Source organism: Periplaneta americana, chromosome 5, assembly GCF_040183065.1.
Source record: "Periplaneta americana isolate PAMFEO1 chromosome 5, P.americana_PAMFEO1_priV1, whole genome shotgun sequence".
Classification (NCBI taxonomy): domain Eukaryota; kingdom Metazoa; phylum Arthropoda; class Insecta; order Blattodea; family Blattidae; genus Periplaneta; species Periplaneta americana.
Window position 1 is genome coordinate 69,039,096 of NC_091121.1, and position 23,118 is coordinate 69,062,213.

The 23,118-nt window shown below is 36.0% G+C and overlaps 1 protein-coding gene across 2 annotated transcripts in view; it reads right to left on the minus strand.

Moving 5' to 3' along the window:
- Window positions 1–23,118, minus strand: part of LOC138699819 (protein Wnt-5b-like) — a 2,020,855-nt gene that overhangs the window by 148,111 nt on the left and 1,849,626 nt on the right. The gene's annotated exons all lie outside the window — the stretch shown is intronic.

Consider the following 23,118-nt stretch of genomic DNA (forward strand, 5'->3'; position numbering starts at 1 on the left):
TTGGTTCATTATCATAGGAGCTACGACATGATAATGTTTAACAGTGTGGCAAATAGTTTTCTCGTCTGGTAAGGTAACTCGGCAACGAAAGAACAAAAATGGCGAACGATACTACCTATCTAGACTTTATAGAGCCTTCACTTCCTAAGACGTAAGTAAAGAGGAGTCACGCCGGGAATAACAGCGTCGCGACTAGCTACAACAACGTCGCAATGAAAACTGAAAGAAAAATAACAGTTAAAAATAACATTAGATCCGCACTCATTGTTGCCTTGTCAAATAAACACAAGCGATAATTAAAACGCTTACTGTTATACATTTTTGCACGGCAGCACTCATTGTTGCAAAGAGAATATGAACTGACTGAAAGACAATAATATACATTCGATGAAGTCACTTTCATTGTAGCGGTTATAGAAATAAATTAAAATATACCTGTAGGCAATTTTTAATAATAAATTAATTAATTATAGATAAATCTATACTAATAATAAATCTGTAGCCGAAATTTTTCTGGTAATTTTCGATTTTCCAAAAATAATTGGTCCTAACATATATAATTAACCACCTTGAAACCGAAAATCGCTTTTTTGAAATTTTTGTTTGTATGTCTGTCTGTCTGTCTGTCTGTATGTTTGTTACCTTTTCACGCGATAATGGCTGAACGGATTTCGATGAAAATTGAAATATAAATTAAGTTCGTTGTAACTTAGATATTAGGCTATATGGCATTCAAAATACATTATTTAAAAGGGGGGTTATAAGGGGGCCTGAATTAAATAAATCGAAATATCTCGCTTATTATTGATTATCATGAAAAATGTTACATAACAAACGTTTCTTTAAAAATGATTTCTGATAAGTTTCATTCTTTGAAAAATTTTGATAGGACTGATATTTAATGAGATAAATGAGTTTTAAAATTAAAATAACTGCCATCTAAGGCGGTGTATTGAAATAAAAAAACAAATGACTTCGCCTATAAGGGGCCTTGGACACAACAATAGAAAGCTATGAAAGATAGCCTACAGACAATGTTTCTGTGTTTTATGAAGTAATATCGGAAGCTAAATTAACCGATTTGTATAATTAATTATTATTTAATCATTGGAAAGTGTAGTTTCTCTGGATGGACATAATGTTATAATATTATTACAGTAACTTGTGAGTGAATTGAGGACAGGTAAGATTAAAATAGCTTCTTATGCACAGAAAACTTGATAGGTTATTCTGTATATTCATTTCCTGTATTTCTTATAATAATGTTTATGAACATATTCATTTTTATCTCAGAGAATTAACGAACAACGAGAGTGTATTGATTTAGTATGCAGTAATAGTACGTTAGCTTAGCAATCCATTATTTTATAATTCAAATTTTAACTATGCTGAATTGAATCGTGTTAAAATACATAAAATATATATGCAATAAATGCAATGCAAAAAAATTGGGTAATGAGCCAAGCAGATTATGTTGCGCTGTTGTAAAAGCTGTTCCTCCTGAGATTCAAGAGCTCCCACAACAAATTGAAAACTTTCTAATTCGAGTACATCCGTTATCAACACACTTTTTACATAATATAATATAATATAAACATAATAATAAATCTGTAGCCAAAATTTTTCTGTTAATTTTCGCTTTTCCAAAAATAATTGGTAATAACAATTAAGAATCATGTTAAAGGAATTGTCATTGCACCAAATGAGTGGTCTCTGGATCAAAATGATCGCATTTTAATATTTTAAATACAATTTAAATTAAGTAACATATTAAACGATTTATCCTTCTATCAAACACGAATGTTCCTTGGATCAAATGTCCTATTTTAATTATGTAATTACTTTATATTTATTTCTAACGAGTGCAGCGGAGCGCACGGGTACGGCTAGTAATCAAATAAAGGCAAAGAAAGAAAAAGAATTTATTTTGTAAATTAGGCATTTATATTTAAAAGGGAAGAAAAGGGCAACATAAAACTGTGACGTTTCAATCACAAAGGTATAATTCGTACAGATTTACTTTCAAAATGAAGATAGATTTAATACATTTAAAAAGGGCTTCTGCGAAAGTTCCGGTCTCTGGTGACAACTAATAAAATGATGATAATCAACGTCAGAGGAGAAGGATTGGCAGGACAGAAAATGATAGTGTGCGGGCGGAGGAAATCGTGGCGCCTGGGAGACAAGTTCCGTCCCGTCTTCACAAACACGAGACAGACAGGAGTGGTGACCACTACTCCAGAGATCGGCCGGCGTGTGTGAAGTGGAGCGTGCTGGTAAAGTTGACTCGTCGGACAAGGATCCGGTAACGCCTCGCACATTTCAGAAGTCAGGGAAACCGAATACGACGAGACGACCGACCGGTGCCGCGGCGCGGCGTGCCAACTGCAATGGCCATGGCAAAGCAGAGGCTCCTTGACACTTAATCATTTCTGCGAAAGGGAGTACGATGGCGCCATGCTAGGGACGTAGGCGTTGAAGACAAACTCCTCTACGTCTCATGAGTAAGAAATATTTTATTTTGTACATAAGCCCAACAACACTTCATAGTCATAAATATTACTCAAGTTTTTTCGAGAGTTCTGAAAATAACTTGTGTTTCTTTGATCCTCTAGCTAGCATGTTTCATTTCTAAGTTCATGTTTTATGCGGTTAAGACAATCAAGTGATGATGATGATGATGATGATAATAATAATACTACTTATTTACTTACTGCCTTTAAGGAACCCGGAGGTTCATTGCCGCCCTCACATAAGCCCGCCATTGATCCCTATCCTGAACAAGATTAATCCAGTCTCTACCATCATATCCCACCTCCCTCAAATCCATTTTAATATTATCCTCCCATCTACGTCTCGGCCTCCCCAAAGGTCTTTTTCCCGCCGGCCTCCCAACTAACACTCCATATCCATTTCTGGATTTGCCCATACGTGCTACATGCCCTGCCCATCTCAAACGTCTGGATTTAATGTTCCTAATTATGTCAGATGAAGAATACAATACGTGCAGCTCTGCGTTGTGTAACTTTCTCCATTCTCCTGTAACTTCATCCCGCTTAGCCCCAAACATTTTCCTAAGAACCTTATTCTGAAACACCCTTAATCTATGTTCCTCTCTCAAAGTGAGAGTCCAAGTTTCACAAACAACCAGAACAACCGGTAATATAACTGTTTTATAAATTCTAACTTTCAGATTTTTTGACAGCAGACTAGACGACAAAAGCTTCTCAACCGAATAATAACACGCATTTCCATATTTATTCTGCATTTAATTTCCTCCCGAGTGTCATTTATATTTGTTACTGTTGCTCCAAGATATTTGAATTTTTCCACCTCTTCGAAGGATAAATCTCCAATTTTATATAGTTCCATTTCGTACAATATTCTGGTCACGAGACATAATCATATACTTAGTCTTTTCGGGATTTACTTCAAACCCTATCGCTTTACTTGCTTCAAGTAGAATTTCCGTGTTTTCCTTAATCGTTTGTGGATTTTCTGCTAACATATTCACGTCATCCGCATAGACAAGAAGCTGATGTAACCCGTTCAATTCAAAACCCTCTGTGTTATCCTGAACTTTCCTAATGGCATATTGATAATAATAATAATAATAATAATAATAATAATAATAATAATAATAATAATAATAATAATAATAATAATAATAGGTGACGGTATGGATAAATACTGCATGAAGACAATAACGACACTTTGACGCACAAATGTACAGGGTGGAAGTGAAATAGCCTTGCAAATTTTCAGAGCGAATAACCCATGTTGTATGTAACAAAGAACTATAACATCATATTGGTGGAAAGTTAATAGAATTTTTTTTTTCCAAATGTTTAACAACCTCTTATTCGGTAACTGTTGTGAGTAGGATCGTGATTTTTGTCCATATCGATAGGAAATCTAATAAAGAATAATTTATCCCTCTGGCGTATTTCAATAGCGTGAACGGTATTCGTGTAAATTTAATTTCAAAAACCTCTAATTTCAAGCCACTGCACATGCAAACAGGTTGCAACAACGTCGGGGCAGAGAGCAGCTCACCTACCGTGACACACTGAGCTCTTACATCTGTATCACGAGTAGAGTGCTTTAGCGGCGATGTTGCCGGACTGCTGAAACTTCAAACTTAATTTTCTAATTATAACTTAATATAATAATAACAATGGTGATAACATTTGAGAATGATATAAGCAAAAATAATAATATTACAATAATAATAATGGTGACAAATTTTGATGATGAAATAGGCAAATGAACGAAAAGCCCGAAAGAATAATAACAATTGTGACAACTTTCGTGGATGAAATAGGCAAAAATAATAATATTACTATAATAACAATGGTGACGACTTCGAGAACAAAATAGCAATATTACAATAATAGCAATGGTGACGACTTCGAGAACAAAAGGGTAACAACAAAGTTGGCAACTTTCGAAGATGACATGAAATATTACAATAACAACAATGGTGACGACTTTGAGAACGAAATAGTAATATTACAATAATAGCAATGGTGACGATTGCGAGAATAACATGGCCCAAAAGGATAACAATAATGTTGATAACTTTCGAGGATGATATGGAATATTACAATAACAACAATGGTGACGACTTTGAGAACGAAATAGTAATATTACAGAAATGGCCCAAAAGAATATAACAATGGTGACAACTTTCGAGGATGAATTAGGCAAAAGCAGTAATAGGCCTATAATAATAACTATGGTGGCAAGTTTCGAGAATAAAATAGGCAAAAATAGTAATACTACGATAACAACAATGGTGACGACTTTGGAAACGAAATAGCCCGAAATAGTAATATTACAATAATTACAATAGTGACGACTTCGAGAACGAAATGGTCCGAAAGAATAATAACAATGTTGACGACTTCGAGAAGGAAATGACCCGAAATAGCAACACTACAATAATAACAATGATGAAGACTTCAAGAACGAAATGGCCCAAAATAGTAAGATGATAACTTCATGAACGGAATGGAACTAGTATACACATTATTATGATGTCGATTACGAAGTACAGTCCGATTATTTAGCTCAGCGACGCGAAAGAGGGGAAGTAATAGGAGTAGTGGGGAGAGCTTCGGAGTAGAGATAAGGGCGAACGGTCGGTAAAGGAATGCAGTACAGCTTAACTGTACTAGAAACATACCGCTCTACCGCCCGCATGACATCCGATCGCTCCGAAGGCAAGCGAATGACTAACCCAATCACCCCTTGGCGTAACTAAATGGACTCGCCTGATCCAGGCGCACATCTCCGGCGACTGTCAGAACTAAATAATCATACTGTAGAATGGGTTGAAGAAGTAGACGACGATGACGATGATTATCGTTGATGATAATCTCTATTGAAACGAAATCAAATAAAATTGTGAATAACGGTAATACTATGGAGTGGGAATAAGTTAAGAGAATTTGGCAATAAAGATGATAGTGATCGTGATGGGAACTACAAAGGATTAAGGTGAGGGAGATAATAATCTTCCATGGCGAATACATCATAAGTGACTCCTCTTAATTCGCATGTGATGTAGCCTGATCACAAGAACCGAGCACTCAGACGTCCTACAGCATTCAGCATGGAATGCATGATATATTAGTTATTACAATTTAGAACCAGTCATCACGTTAGCGTCAGTCACTGCTGTCTGTGGGGGTCATTCAATTTGGAAGAACGACAGGCGGGAGATAAGTTGCATATCTTGCAGGGACTCACGCAGAGTACATCTATATTCCGGGCAGCTGCTTTGCGAAGTGCCGCCATTATTAGAGAGCCCATGCATTAACTAACCAGTTCCCTGACACTTACTTGGCAAACGCTTAGCTCTTAAATAACGCGAGAAGGATAGATGGCGGCCGGCATTATGAACAACACCTTGAGCGCCGAGAAATCGAGAAAGTGTTTTGACTCACCGGTAGCGAGAGTATTAAACACGATTTATGCTTAACATAAATTATATAAATCGCTTCTTGGGACCACTCTTTAATTTAGGCAGATTTCTGAGTGAAAAGTCAATCTTGTGCCTCAGTGGCGGATCAAACCACGTCCTTACTTGACTACAGTATATAGTATTCAGAAACAGCTACTGTATAAGCAAAAATTAAATTGGATTTAAAATTTATCTAACAGGTTTAAATTATTTTATTTAAATTTAACTCAGATAAAAACTTTGATAGTAGGATAGTGATTACAAATCCAGGGTAACTCGTTCCACTCTAGTTCGAAAACTTGAGATTTATATCTCTTCCACAATGCTTAAATTGAAAGAAACAAGATAAGACTACGAAGTTCGGATAACTTTACGATGCTAGAGATAATACTCAATTTATAACGATTGTTTTACTCAAATATGCCTATCTGCTAGGCACAATGTATATTTCTGCGTAACCGGTGAATAATAAAAGCAGTATTTCGTACTCAACTCTTTTGTCTCTCTTTAATTTTGAAAGTTTGCAACACAGAAGGAAAAATATTGATATAAATGCCTCCATAATTTATTAACTAGTTCTGCAAATAGTCATCTACTGTCTAGGATAGCAGTACATATACCAAAAGAGAACTGTAGGACCAGTAAAACATTTAATATAAACTATGCTAGGAGATGTTATTATAAGTACACAATTTAAGCATTGTCCACTTCCCCACTCTTCCTACAGAGCTCGATTGCTGGTAAAATTCATGTTCTGGGAATAATAAGTTAATTAAGTAGTAAAATTTAGCTGCAATCGAAAAGTATTGGGAATAAATTTGAATAAGGAACAAAAAAGTTTCCTTCCCAGGCAGGATTCGAACCACGAAAGTCTTAGTTACCAGTCTATCGTTCTCTGAGTGAACAAGGCTCTTAAATCAGCTACAAGAGTCAGTCTGTTTTTTTTGCCACTACTGTACATTGAATATTACATTTTCTTTGGCAGTGTGTAAAATGAATGTAGCAGTGGGCAAGGTGATTACTTACTTTTTTTAGGCACTAGTGTTTTAAAGACTCACTTTATGCACTGGTAACAGTGGGTAAAATGCAACTTTACGTACTATCGTATAAAAATAATGTTTCTGAACTCCGTATGTTCGAAGGATAGACTATCAAAGATTAACTTAAAAATTCAGAACAAAATCCAATACGTAGATTACTGTACATTTGAGATGAGTTGGAAAGAGATGGAAAGAAAGAATAATAAATTAACAAGACAGATGATGATGATGATGATGATGATGATGATGATGATGATAAGGAGGAGCAGAAGAAGAAGAAGAAGATGAAGAAGAAGAAGAAAGTGAAAGCGGAGGCGGAGGAGAAGAATGATAGTGATCCTGGTGAGGAAGAGAAAAATATTACCTCCTATGCCGGACGTTATTAGTATTTTCTTCACTTCGCTATATTCCAAAGATATTTTATTCTGGAATATTCCGAAGACTCGGAGCGCCTTTAACCCTTGGTAGTGGATGACCCTGAGAGTGAGTTTATTAATTTACGATATATTCGTAGCACGCAGAATTCTATGCCAGATTAAAAACCTATCGATGGTGTACGATGTAATTTTTCATTGCTCCATTAAATTACGAACTCGGACAATTTGTTACAGTCTGCTTTATAAACTAGCGGGGAGTTATTAAAATTCTGCTCCCATTCAAACGCTGTACGTGCCTATACTTACAAAACAGCTTATTACGTCTGTTACAAATTTGATTACTTCAATTACTGCACTGACTTTAAGAGCGCTAAGAATCCAGTCTGCTCGAATTGCCACTGGCTCTTAATCCGGTGTACAGAAATTGCTTACATTTCTGCACTACAGAATACAATTTTAACTTGTCCTAAAAATCTTCGTAACATTAAAATTATGTTCTATATTCAAGGCTTAGGTCCTTAAGCCCATTCAAACGTCATTCTCGTGAGAACTATGACAAAAATACGAAAATGAACTTTCTTCCCTATGCTGTCATCAAGGAGCAAAGTCTCCGTTTGAGATAATGCAGAATGAAAAAATTCTGCGCAGTATCAGGAACACACCGGCACGCAGAATGCGTCACCAGTTTCGGGAATGAAACTACAGTTGTGCTGGTTTAAATGTTATTGCCTGTTTTTGTTTCCAAATCAAGACAATGGCTCTATGATATTAATGAAGGGAATGCAATATACGAGGATTATACTCGAACTCATGAGCAAACCATTATTATAAATCTTAATTTTTATTTTTAGACAAACCAGGTACATCAACTTAATTTACAAACTTTTCTGTCACTTTTCAACATAGTCTCCATTTCTTTGCACACATTTATCCCGCCGTTCTGTAAGTTTGAAAATTCCAATCCTGTAGAAGTCCATTTCATCTTCCCGGAGAAACTGACGCACTGCTTTCCGGATGTCCTCCAGCGTCTAGTAGCGTTGGCCCTGCTTCTATACCAGGGTATTCCGAATCTCACCGGTCCGGTGGCATCAATGACGTCACGTTCAGCGAAATAAGGAACAAAACTGCTGGAAGGATCGATGGCTGTCATGGCGACTGTACAAGTTGTTGTCTGTGCTACGCTAGCAAAATTTTGCGAAATTTTCGTACTCCCATCTCGTTCAAAGAAAAGATAGCATAAACAATTTATTTCTTGAACCAGTAGTAATAACGGGTCCGTTGACATGTTCGCTCATAAGCCATTAACATATTGTTTTTACGTTGTGCTCATTACAAACAATACAGCAGAACTAAAGCAGAACACACCGCCATGACACAACAGTGCACGATGTTATTCGTCTGCTAATTCCCGCCCTATACAAGAACCAATCAGATTCACTGATGGCGGCTGATGGAGACTGTCACCACCTCTGCAAGTTGATGGCACCGGTGCGACACTGGAGCATCAATGACGTCAACGGTGGAATTCGGAACACCGTGATGCCATCGGATTGCTCACCGGTGAGATTCGGAATACGCTCTACAGAACCGGAAAGATGGTAGTCGGAGGGTTCAAAGTCGAGACTGTAGGGAGATTGCGAAAGAGTTTCCCACCCAAATGTTCTGATTTTCTCAATGGTGACATGATCAGTATAAGGCCACGCGTTATTGTGTTGCAGGATGATCTTCTTTCCAGGGCGTTTCTCGCGCAATGCATGACGGAGCTTCTAAACTGTCTGAATATAGCGGACAGCATTTATAGTCTGTCCAGGTTCAAGAAATTCAACCAAAATGCATCCCAGAACTCATCAAGTCTTCTCTTGTTGAGTTCCGTGGAGGCAGTTCGAGGGCGACAGCTACGAGGCTCATCTTGGATGCTCGTGTTCCCATCTTCGAAATGTTACAGCCATCTCGTAACACTACTGGCGCCCATGCACACATCTCTGTATGCACGCTGAGTTGAATTTCAGCAGCAGATTTTACTTCTATAACAAGGAATTTAATGACAGCACGCTGTTGAAACGAACCATCGTTGTCGACCATTTTGCAAACATTGCCTGTGGTCACATGATAGAAGTTAATGACGTCACAATATGTCAATACATAGTGTAAAGTTTGTAGATTATGGTCATGTAATCGTTTTTGTTACTTGTTGAAATTGAAATTATAGCAATGTGTTGCTCATGACTTACAGTACGACTCTCTGTATCATCTCTTCATATGAAGCGCCATTCCGAAATTAGTCCCAGTCAACAATAACTTTTTCATTATGTTTCACTCAAAGTGTATCGTATGTGTATCTTATCACCATAATAAGCCACCAGCGTAGCTCAGTCGGCGGAGGCGAATGCTTTCAGATCCGGAGCTGCGCTCGAGCGTAGGTTCGATTCCGGCTTGGGCTGGATATCTGGTTGCGTTTTTTCCGAGGTTGTCTCCAACCATAAGGCGATTGCCAGGTAGTCTATGGCGAATTCTTGGCCTCATTTCGCCATATACCATCCCTCTATCACCAATTCCATCGACGCTAAATAACCTAGCAGTTGATACAGCGTCGTTAAATAATTAAAAAAAAACACTATAATATTGCAGAACTCGCGATTACAAACAAAACGAATGGTCATGCAGGTCTGCAGTTGCTCTCGATGCCGAGATATAAATGAGAGAGACTGTCGGCTGTTTATGCGCAACTTCTACGCCCTCATGTCGTAGCGAGGGCACGTGGCGTCATTGGGCGTGGACACACAAGTTATATTGATTCATGGCCTAATTACTAACATTCGGCTGTGACTCATAATCTTGTTAAAGTAAGCATTTGAAATTCTGACATTCTGTGTTTTACCACGAATCCCCGGACGAGTACCCATACTCGGTATGGTACAAAACGTGGTATGCGTCAAAAATCAAGGAAAAATTCTTGTGAATGAAGAGGCAAATCTCCAAATTCTTGCCTACAATCGAATCGACGTTCGGTAGATATGTAGCGAAACTTTAATAATAATAATAATAATAATAATAATAATAATAATAATAATAATAATAATAATAATAATAATAATAATAATAATAAAAAGTATTTGCAGGCCTATGTTGTGAATACCAGCATTTAGCACAAGCGTGTTCCAACCGAGGAGTTGGGAATTCGATACCCGACTCCCCTGCGTGGGAAGAGTCAATTTATCTTCATGCCACAGAACTGAGTGTTGATTCTTGTCTTGTGTTAATGTGTGTTACATCAGCGGTGGGCCTGCGTCGAGCTGACCACATGGCGAGGAAGGCCCGCAGTGTAAGTGTCAAGTGTTAGTTCGAAATTATCATAAGAGGAATGGGTAAACGGCTACATTAGTGAGTACACAGGTACAGAAATGTAGTAATAGTAGTAGTAGTACTAGTAGTAGTAGTAGTAGTAGTAGTAGTAGTAGTAGTAGTAGTAGTAGTAGTAGTAGTAGTAGCAGCAGAAATAATAATAATAATAATAATAATAATAATAATAATAATAATAATAAACAAAATGAAGGTAATATCTGTCTTGATTATGAAACCCAGATTCCATTGCAATATTATGTCCAACATCACTAAAAAAATAATGTAATATACTAGTTATATCAGGACAGAAGTGCGAAAAATAGGATAATGGTAATAATTAGAGCCCGGATGTTTGGCAAAATGCCTTTTTTTTTTGCTGGGTGGGAATAAATCATTATTTTCATAGATATAAATGTGATGTGGGTAAATCAAAGTGGTAGGGCCAATTTTTATTTTGTCTATTTTGCCTTTTTAAGATCTTTCTTACTAATTCAATAATAAATGCCTTTTTTGTCATTTTAAAGCACTATTTCTTGTTTATTTCCAATTTTCTAATTAAATGTAATATAATGTGTTCATATAATTAATTATATGAAACAATGACTCACTTTACTAACAACAGTAAATAAAAGTAATTTATTTCGGTATTTAATCTGCTAACAATCGTGCTTTAATACTGTTATTGTAATTTATTAATAATGATCGATAATCCACAGTTACAAAGACAGTATGTCATGTCTTCACGATTCCAACAATCAGCTTCATAATTTTAAATGTTGAACTCGTTTTCGTAGAGTTTTGTTACGTAGCATTTTAAATTGTTTGCTTTTATATTTTCATCTTACTGTTACAATTTTTTTAAATTTAAGTGAGGAACAGTCAGTTATTGTCGGGTGACATAAGGTGTAAGATCGGTTAGCTAGAATGCCTAAATTCAGTAAACCATTGAAAAGTAAACTACATGCTTACGTTAGTGAATTTGATGCCCATGTGTTTTCAACCGATGGAACTGACCTTGAAGAGCAAGTAGATAATTCTCTAACACAAAAGGTGAATCAAATTCCGTTTGCTTGGTGTCTGTGGCAAGGAACGAATTCTGACAATGTTTTGATATTGAAACGTGTCTTTCCGACATCTCAGAATCAAATTATTTTAATCATCTGTTTTTTATACTTTTTTCGCGCAGAGTATCTTCTTAATGGCTAGGGTTACATTAGTCTTGAAAATTAATTGATGTAGGTATTTTAGAATCCAATTGAGGAGAATAGAGATAATTATTCCAATGAAAGACGGGAAGCAAGTCGTACACTTAGGAATAAAAAGAGAGATTACTTGAAGGAAAAACTGAATGAGGTAGAAACAAATAGTAAGAATAAAAACATTCGAGATTTATATAAGGGTATAAAGGAATTTAAAAATGGATATCAGGCAAGGATAAACGTGTTCAAGGATGAGAATGGTGACTTGCTTGCAGACGCTCATTCAATCCTTAACAGATGGAAAAACTATTTTGGACAACTACTAAATATACATAGGCCAAGTAGAAATGATCAGGACGAAATTCAAATAGAAACTGCTGAGCCATTTATACTGGAACCCACACTTTCTGAAGTCGAAATTGCGATAGAAAATCTGAAAAAGTACAAGTCTCCAGGTATTGATCAAATTCCAGCAGAATTAATACAAGAGGGTGGAAGGGCATTATCTAGCGAAATTTATAAACTTGTACTTTGCAATTTGGGAAAAGGGAATTGTACCAGAACAATGGAAGGAGTCCATAATCGTATCTATTTTTAAGAAGGGGGACAAGACTAACTGTAGTAACTTTCGAGGAATATCACTTTTGTTGACGTCATACAAAATTTTGTCGAATATCCTTTTGAGAAGATTAACTCCATATGCAGATGAAATTATTGGGGATCATCAGTGAGGTTTCAGGCGTATCAACTATTGATCAAATTTTTTGTATTCGACAGATATTGGAGAAAAAATGGGAGTATAAGAGTATAGTACATCAGTTATTTATAGATTTCAAAAAGGCTTATGACTCGGTTAAAAGAGAAGTTTTATATAATATTCTTATTGAATTTGGTATTCCCAAGAAACTAGTTCGATTAATTAAAATGTGTCTTAGTGAAACTTACAGCAGAGTCCGTATAGGCCAGTTTCTATCTGATGCTTTTCCAATTCACTGCGGGCTAAAGCAGGGAGATGCACTATCACCTTTACTTTTTAACTTCGCTCTAGAATATGCCATTAGGAAAGTTCAGGATAACACAGAGGGTTTGGAATTGAACGGGTTACATCAGCTTCTTGTCTATGCGGATGACGTGAATATGTTAGGAGAAAATCCACAAACGATTAGGGAAAACAAGGAAATTCTACTTGAAGCAAGTAAAGGGATAGGGTTGGAAGTAAATCCCGAAAAGACTGAGTATATCATTATGTCTCGTGATCAGAATATTGTACGAAATGGAACTATAAAAGTTGGAGATTTATCCTTCGAAGAGGTGGAAAAATTCAAATATCTTGGAGCAACAGTAACAAATACAAATGACACTCGGGAGGAAATTAAACGCAGAATAAATATGGGAAAGGCCTTATATTCTTTTTGAGTTGATTCTCTACTTCTATCGTCATAATTAGCCTGACTGGTAATAATTATATTGGTTTTGTAATTTTATTCAATCTTTGTTATGCTCTTTAGTACAAAATAATTATTTATAGAAAGTGCCCCGAACTCGAGCTTGCACAAACCGGTTTGCGCTACATCCATAATATGTATTTGTTTTGTATTATATGTAACTAAATACATAGAATGCGCACCACAAAATTAAATAAAACCTTGTGAAGTGAATAAAGCTGGTATTTATTAACCGACAACTGCTAATTTGCGCGTTAGGATTTCCTTTCTTTAATTAAATTAAGTTAGTTTTAAAAAATCACTCCCTTGAGCTGAACTGCAGTACATCTCAACAATCTTTTAGACAAAATCACCATGATACGACTGGAACAATGATGCCAAGTTTGTACCGAATCTTCTCCCTGATCTTTTAAGTATTATTATTTTGTTTCAGTTCTAGTCTAGTGGTCGGCATTTTATACATTTATACCTTTAGCCGTTCTACACAGATCGCAGCAAACCTACCTCGTATGCTAAACGTCAACCAGCTCTCAGAATGGGACTCATTCTCTGGCACGACGACAGCAAAGGAATAAGGTTATGAGATTTGGTACTTGGAACATAACTACTCTTTATAGAATAGGAGGAGGTAACATTTAGGCCAATTTCTATCTTATGCTTTTCCAGTTCACTGTGGACTAAAGCAAGGAGATGTACTAACACCTTTACTTTTTAACTTCGCTCTAGAAAATGCCATTAGGAAAGTTCAGGATAACAGACAGGGTTTGGAATTGAACGGGTTACATCAGCTACTTGTCTATGCTGATGACGTGAATATTTTAGAAGAAAATTCACAAACGATTAGGGAAAACACGGGAATTTTACTTGAAGCAAGTAAAGAGATAGGTTTGGAAGTGAATCCCGAAAAGACAAAGTATGTGATTATGTCTCGTGACGAGAATATTGTACTAAATGGAAACATAAAAATTGGAGATTTATCCTTCGAAGAGCTGGAAAATTTCAAATATCTTGGAGCAACAGTAACAAATATAAATGACACTCGGGAGGAAATTAAACGCAGAATAAATATGGGAAAGGCCTGTTATTATTCGGTTGAGAAGCTTTTGTCATTTAGTCTGCTGTCAAAAAATCTGAAAGTTAGAATTTATAAAACAGTTATATTACCGGTTGTTCTGTTGGTTGTGAAACTTGGACTCTCACTCTGAGAGAGGAACAGAGATTAAGGGTGTTTGAGAATAAGGTTCTTAGGAAAATATTTGGGGCTAAGAGGGATGAAGTTACAGGAGAATGGAGAAAGTTACACAACGCAGAGCTGCACGCATTGTATCCTTCACCTGACATAATTAGGAACATTAAATCCAGACGTTTGAGATGGGCAGGGCATTTAGCACGTATGGATGAATCCAGAAATGGATATAGAGTGTTAGTTGGGAGGCCAGAGGGGAAAATACCTTTGGGGAGGCAGAGACGTAGATGGGAGGTAATATTAAAATGGATTTGAGGGAGGTGGGATATGATGATAGAGACTGGATTAATCTTGCTCAGGATAGGGACCAATGGCGGGCCTATGTGAGGGCGGCAAGGAACCTCCGGGTTCCTTAAAAGCCAGTAAGTAAGTAAGTACGTAAGTAAATATTTTAGAATCCTAATACATTTATCTGAAGAACGTTTTGAAATGACGTGTAATTATGTCGATATTAGTTAACAATTGTTTAGGAAACTAAATGTTTTGCTGTATTCCAGCAACGGGCAAGTTTACGCTATTTTTATGAAGAAATTCGAATTGTCTATATATTTTAAGCCTCAAAATTGTTATTCAATAATTGAGAGATTGGAGACAAAATTTTGTAACTGAACATTTTTGGGGACATACCAGTATACAAGGCGTCTCAAAAATACACGACCCAACTTCAGGAATGAGTTTTCACATGCAGACAATGAAACCAATTTATATTAACACATGGCCAAAAATGCTTCGTTAACGAGTTCTGTGTACTTCCAATAAACTCAGGTGTACACAAATTTTCTGAAAAAAAAAAAAGCAACATACCTGAGTTCTTGGACGACACGTCACTGATCGTTCGTCGACAATTACTTAAATCGAAAGTTTCCTGGTGGTTGGATAAGTAGAGGTGAACCGGTTGCCTGGGCACTACGCTCACCTGACTTAAATCCACTAAATTTTTGTCTTGTGGAGTCATTTAAAATATTGGTGTATTCGATTCCGGTGGCTGATATGGTGTGTGAAAAAATACGAAACACACCAGGAATTTGGGATTGTCTTCGCAGGGACATGAAATGCCGATGTGACTTCTGTATTTAGGCGGAAGGTGTACATTTTGGACACTTATTGTTAGGTGATGTGAATAGTTAAGACATATATCTTTATATATTCACAACTCGGAAAACAAGCATTTATAGCGCTATGTTGTTAAGAATTATTCATATTGACAACATCAGGAACTCTTTTATGAAATTATGTCCTGTATAACTTGATTTATCACTTCCAGTCCTATGAAGGAATCATTAAAATAAATCCTTACAGCGAATTTTGTCTACGTGTTTTTGATTCCAAATAAATACTACTAACTTTTCTGTAGGAAAAAGAGTATATTTAACGTGTATCATACCTTACTGAACTGACTGGTAGAATACCGAATTTTACCAATGTCCGCCCAGTAGTTGGAGAAATCGCAGTACACAGAGAGATAGACGAGAAAGGCAGGCATGCAACATGCCGACAAAGAATTTTTCAGTATCAGGGAAGCTGAAACTTGACTTGCATTTCCGCGAAAATCTCGATATAACTTTTTCTGCAGCATCATAATGCTATTATATAATGACTATGTCATCCAAGAATTTCCAGTCTGAAGGTCCACAGTCTTAAATATCATTCTTGACTGTATACTGAACTTACTAAGTCATAAACAAAAGTGCAATAACAGGCTTTATAATTATTTATGATCAAACAAAATGTGGAGAGACATTTAATGGCGTATAATAGTCATAAATCGCGACATCCATGCTACACGTTTCAGTATAAGCACAGTCTAAAGGAGTGTAGTCTTGCAAAAAAAAAATGGTGGGGAGTAATTTATTAAAATTCAACAGAAATGAATAAGCACTAGACATTCATAAGTGTCAGGGCTCTCTGATTATACGGTTAACATGACGCAAGATCACTGCTTAGACAACACAGCACAAACACAAGGGAATGCTCGTGTTCGCTTATGTATGAACCTTAGCGTAGAACTTATTTCTTTAGTTGCAAAAGGGATATAACATCATATTTTTGTGAATCAAGTGTTGTTTGTTCCAAGGTCAACATTCTTTGTTACAAAATAGATTTTTAACTCTTTATGTAGGCCTATATTTGGTGTTTATTTATGCTAAATTATATAGGAAATATAAATAATCGGGAACACCTATATGAGAAAGCTATGTTCGGGTGTAGTTCTATCTACATACAAGAAAAACTAAAGTTAAACATAGAAATTTATCGAGAAAAAAAAACTAGAAATAAAAACATAAAAGACTTTATACATAGGCCTATGATCAATTCAAATATAATTTATAAGATGATTTTTAATTTTTTATCGAACTTAATAACGGAAAATGTTGACAATTCAAAATGCATTTTGATTAAGCATTTATATAATCCTGGTCCCAGACTAATATTGTGTTTTCAAATTATCTTTGGAATTCACATCAACAAAAATTGTTCTAAGTCGCACATAAAAAGCAATGTCAGTTCGTATAATATAATGAGAGGCTTACAGGATTTATAAATCATGATTTCTATGTTACACGTCCATTCTATAACTACAAACCAGATTGTAGTCTCGAAAATGATGGTGTATAATTTATTGGAGCATGTCTCAAAAATAAATCAATATTCTGCAAAGGACAGGGGGATAAAACAGAACGCACAGCTCTCTTAATTGGCAAAGTGATACACTTAAACCACAGGCTGGTAGAAATGTAAGAAGCCAAAGATACATTGCACGGAACAGGCGGGTTTAATTAAAGCTCGGATATGATATCGCCTAACCTAGGTCTTGTTTCAACAGTCTGAGCCGTAATGTGGACTCCGCAACACCATGCCTTCAGATAATGCCACATCATTTCAAAATTGTCACGGGTGTGAACTGGAAAGGACAAATCAAATGGCTTATTGTTTTAAGGTAGGCAGATGATGATGATGTTGATGAAGAAGATGATGATGATTATGATGATGATGATGATGTCCTACTTTTCTTATTTCTTTTTGTGAAGTATTTAAAAGTTCAATATAGCAACTGCCATTGATATCACCACCATCATCATCATCATCATCATCATCATCATCATCATCATCATCATCATCATCATCATCATCATCAAGCTTAGTTGGTGGTCCATTTCAGTCTAAATACTCACTCCATTTTAGCAAGTCTTCTAGATATCTTCTTCAGTTTGGTGTGTACCGCAACATTTCTTGGCGTGATTACAGTATGTAAGAATATTTTCGGTCATCATCATCATCATCATCATCATCATCATCTTCATGGTAGGCTGTCTTATGGCCTGTTCCGACTCAGAGAATCTCTCCATCTGGTTACCGGACGTCCTACGTCACGATAACCTTTTGGATTATAATTTAAAACCCGTTTTGTTATAGAATTATGGTCCATTCTTTGTATATGATTATACCAGTTAATTTTATTTGTATATATTTTCTCTTTTAAGTCATATATGCCTAATGTTTGCCTTATTTCATTGTTGCTCACTTGGTCACGTAAGGTAAGGCCTGCTACTCTTCTTAGAAATTTCATTTCACTTTTTTCAACTTTCCAAACATCAGATCTATTTAGAGCCCAATTCTCAGATCCATACATCAACATTGGAACAGCCATAGTCTTATAAAATTTTAGCTGTGTATTTACGGTCATATTTTTTAACTTTCTTTAAAAAAAAAGATTGAAAGTGACAAAGCACTCACTTCTTTATTTTATTTTATTTTATTTTATTGGGTTATTTTACGACGCTGTATCAGCATCTAGGTTATTTAGCGTCTGAATGAGATGAAGGTGATAATGCCGGTGAAAGGAGTCCGGGGGCCAGCACCGAAAGTTACTCAGCATTTTCTCGTATTTGGTTGACGGAAAACCCCGGAAAAACCTCAACCAGGTAACTTGCTCCGACCGGGATTCGAACCCGAGCCACCTGGTTTCGCAGCCAGACGCGCTGACCGTTACTCCACAGGTGTGGACACTCACTTCTTTAAGGAAAGACAAGGCAAAACTATATGTTTCTGCTGTGACAGATATATAATGCTTTTTCCAGTAACGTGTTTAGAAATTTATAAAAGATTAACAAGAAAAATGTATTTGCTTGTACCCCATCGGAACGGTGCAGAGTCCTCCGACTTCGGGGGCTAGGGCGCCGTCCCGTGGTTCACCACTGGCGTACACCGCGGATGGAAATAGGGAAAGAATTGGCTTTGACCGATTGAGCGTAAGATCACACATGCAGTTGGCGTAAATCATTATAAAACAGGGCGGAGGGAGGGGGTGGAACCTTGTGCCTCGCCCCTATCACCCGCCTGGCGCTTTTTCCACCCAAGTAAACAAAGGCAGGGAGGCTGATTTAATGTTGGGCAGACAACGCACGAGAAGCAGCAAATCTATAGCAGACTAAACAAGCCTCGAATCCACAAGTGTTATAACATCCCGCTCTTGTTAGTATACAATTCAGATGAGTAATGACCCAAGCTCACTCAACAGGAAAGTAGATTTGATGGAAAAGCTCTGTACAAAACGAAAAAAAGCTTTTCTATATCTCTTTCTCTCTCCTTTACAGATGGAATCTCGCGTTAAGTTATACTTCATTCACACAAGAATTATTGGGTGTGAATATGACAGGACAAAAAAGAAATACAATTAATTGCGCGGTGGCTATAGTAAGAGAAGACGGGTTACTTCAAATACGTAGATAATGATCTCTTGGAAGCAGTGTAACTATTGGAGGGGAAAAAAGAGCAAAGGAGGTTGTTAGTGGCTGTGTGATAAATGCTAGCACTGGTTTTAATCTCCAGTGAATCATTACATTGCAGAACTCCTATGAACTATCAACTCATTCTCATTATATGAAGTACGTTGTGAAAAATATCCTCTGATGGGGTTGTCACCACTGATGTGACTCGAATAAAATCAGCAAAATGAAATGATTATACAACCTTGCTCTGTAAAAAATAAAAAAGTATTAATTTTAAGTTGCAAGACAGCTTTCATTTTGTCTTTCTTTCCCCACGTTTTCTTCTTCCTCCCTTTATTTCTATTTCTTTATTCTTAAAAACTCAGAGGCGAGTATATAATAATAATTTATTTTTCACACTGCAGAAGAGCAAGATGATATTTCTTCCTTCTTTGTAATCCCTTATTCTCTCTTTTTATTTATCTATCCTCTCTTGTTCTTTCATATATTTCTCAAATGTCTGCTTTGTTTGCGACTTTCTGGTTTATTTATAGGGATAGGACTTTGACGACGTATAAAACATAAAAAAATATCCTAAAAAATGCATTTATGACCTAAAAATCTTTCAAAAATGCCCTTAAAAATTCCCTAAAAATTGGTCTTACATTATAAAATTGGCTTAGTAGGAAAAGAAGTTTTGTGCTGTTTAATATTTAGACTAGTAATTAAATTAAATTCTAGTACCAGCATTCAAGTTTATTTAATTTTACATAATTTTTTCTAAGTAGTCCATTTTAATTAATTATTTTACCTGATGTAGTTTCCAAGTAGTCTACCACATGGCCACTCTTATCCGGAACCAGCAGGTATAGAGGAGTCTATATTGAAGGGGTGGTTGGACTGATACATTACATGGGGTGTACTACGTTAAAATGGCAATATTTGTGTAGAAAAACGATTAAAATATTATACAAAATATTGGGTATTAATGGACAAAATATGTAGACAAAATATCGAAGGAAATAAACATTATTTTACATTAACCTTAAGTACTTGCGTCAGGTCTATATGACTCGAGTGTTTTTTCTTTCCTCTGTTTTCTTTGCTGGAAGGTAATATGAAGAGTGCCGATGGTGTGTAATGTCTTCTATTGTTAAAATCTTTGAAACGGTCTGGCTGTAGTCATTTATCATTTAGCGCCAACAGCTGTTTATATGTTGTGATTTGACCCAATGCGAGTACTTAAGGGTTAATAATAGGGATTTATGGCCAAAATTAAATGAAAATGCCTAAAAAATTACCGAATAAAAGAAAAAAATGCTCTTATGCGTTGAAATAGACAAAAAATGCAAAAAAATGTCCTTAAAAATATGTTTTAAACACTCAGTTCATCACATAACATATAAATACTAAAGCAGCAATGTTTCTGGCTTACTAGAAAAAAGATGCAATTTTATCAAAATCCTACCCCTATTTATTTCTTAGGTTGAAGAGCGTCTTAGCTGCGGACCTACAAATGTAACACAAGATGGTGTTTCAACAAGCGATAACTCCGCAATCATGAATGTCAGAGCATTAAACTTCATATGTAAGTGAAAGAGTAATAAAGGACATTAATTTTATGTAGTTTGTTTTTATTGTAAATCAAATATTTTATATACTATAACATGCTTAACAAAAGCACGCAACAATTTACGATTGTTAGTCCATAGCTGTGGAGTAACGGTTAGTACGTCTGACCGTGAAACGAGCGGAACCGGATTCAATTCCTGGTTGGGACAAGTTGTCTGTCTGATGTTTTTTCAGGGACTTTCTCTGAACCCATCAAGAGCAAATGCTGGGTAACTTTCGACTTTGGACCATACAAGTTGATAAAGCGTCGTCGTAAAATAAACCAATTGAACATTTACGACTGTTTTATATATTTGAAGGCTTGCGGATTCTAATTTATAAAAGTTGATCTATTGCGAGTAGCATATGCAAAGTTTTACGAAAGAACTTTCGATTGTTAGTTAAGTTTTGGATTAAAATGTTATAAAATAGAAAACGCTGAACATAGTTTAATGGAGTGCAATAAATACTGATAGCATAGCAAAAATACTGAATTTATAGGAGAATATAATAAACTCGTTTGCCATAGACATAAACAAGGAAAAATACGCAGAATGTCTTTCTTTCAAATGGGATACATATGGATTATAATTAATGTCAAATTCCAAAACAAGGGACAAAGTAGTCCAAGTCATGTATTGACATAGTGTTTGTTGGAAATGTTGAACACTTTCATTTATGAACTATGCAACGCAATGTCGTCAGCTTTTCATTCTTTTCTGTTTCCCTAACAATACTTCCAAACTACATGTATAGATCGGACCAACAATGAAGACGTCCCGAGAAAGGAAGCGTGGAGTGAGAGGAGGTTTTACAATATGTAAATACTAGTGCTGTAGTGCTGTAGTGTTATTGTTAAATATAACTTGTATTCGGTGATAAGCATAAGTATTAAATGTTGTATATCTGTATATAGGTGTTGCATCGTTATATTACAAAACAACTATTTTAATTACTTACTAACATATTTATTATGAGGCTTATAATTTATTGTGTAAATTTCTCCGGGAATTTTTGAGACAAACATAAATAACAAAAAGTATGAAGACTCACCTATTTAATACTGCTTCATCCATGATTTTAAATATGTGAGTGCATGCTCCGAATTAAGTGCCGCTCTACGTTTAGTAACAACGTTCCTGCATCAATAAACACGAAAAAACGTTTTTTTGTCAAGCACTTCTCCACGATCGTTCAATTTAAATCCAAACGTTTCACCGAGTTTACCTCTCAAATTCTCATATGACATAATGGAGCTTACACTTCTCACAAATCATAGAAAACTGTTTTTTTTCTTTATCAAACTAAATACACAGCTTCATATACAAACTCAGTATAGTAACTGCAACTGCAAACAGCGATCGAAACAGAAGACTGGCTCCTATTGTAATCGAATTACCAGATTTTAGAAAGAGAAGAAGGTAGTTATGCTCTCACTTTCACACAGTGTAGACATGGCTATTTTATAAGGGATGAGGGGGACGAATCCCAGAAAATATGTATTTCATGTGCTAGAAAGATGAGCTGACAGCAAGGTGGAGTCCACACCTGTGGAGTAACGGTTGGCGCGTCTAGTCGCGAAATCAGGTCGCCTGGGTTCGATTCCCGGTTGGGGCAAGTTACCTAGTTGAGGTTTTTCCGGGGTTTTCCCTCAACCCATTATGAGCAAATGCTGGGTAACTTTCGGTGTTGGACCCCAGACTCATTTCACCGGCATTATCACCTTCATCTCATTCAGACGCTAAATAATCTAAGATATTGATAAAGCGTCGTAAAATAACCTACTAAAAATAAAAACAAGGTGGAAGTTTTCTTGGAAAAACATAAAACTTCATAAGTTAAATGTTATGTTTTATTTAACGACGCTCGCCAACCAGGTCGACACTTAATAAGGGTTTCGCAATGTGTTTCAACTTTCAATAGAGGTAGACTAGGTCACTGTCCTCATATCTCCATCTCTTTCTGAAGTGTATGTGCAAAGATTTTCCCTACGTTACCTGGTTTACAGTTAGAAAATATCAGTAGCCTACTATTGTGCTTTTAATTAAGCCATTTTCGAGAGAGAGAAATATTGTCGGAATTTTTAGTATGAGTTTGTATTGACAAAATAATAATTAATAGGCTATCAACTACAACCGATTAATTTTAATCGACTCGATTATTCGATTAAATATTTTGATT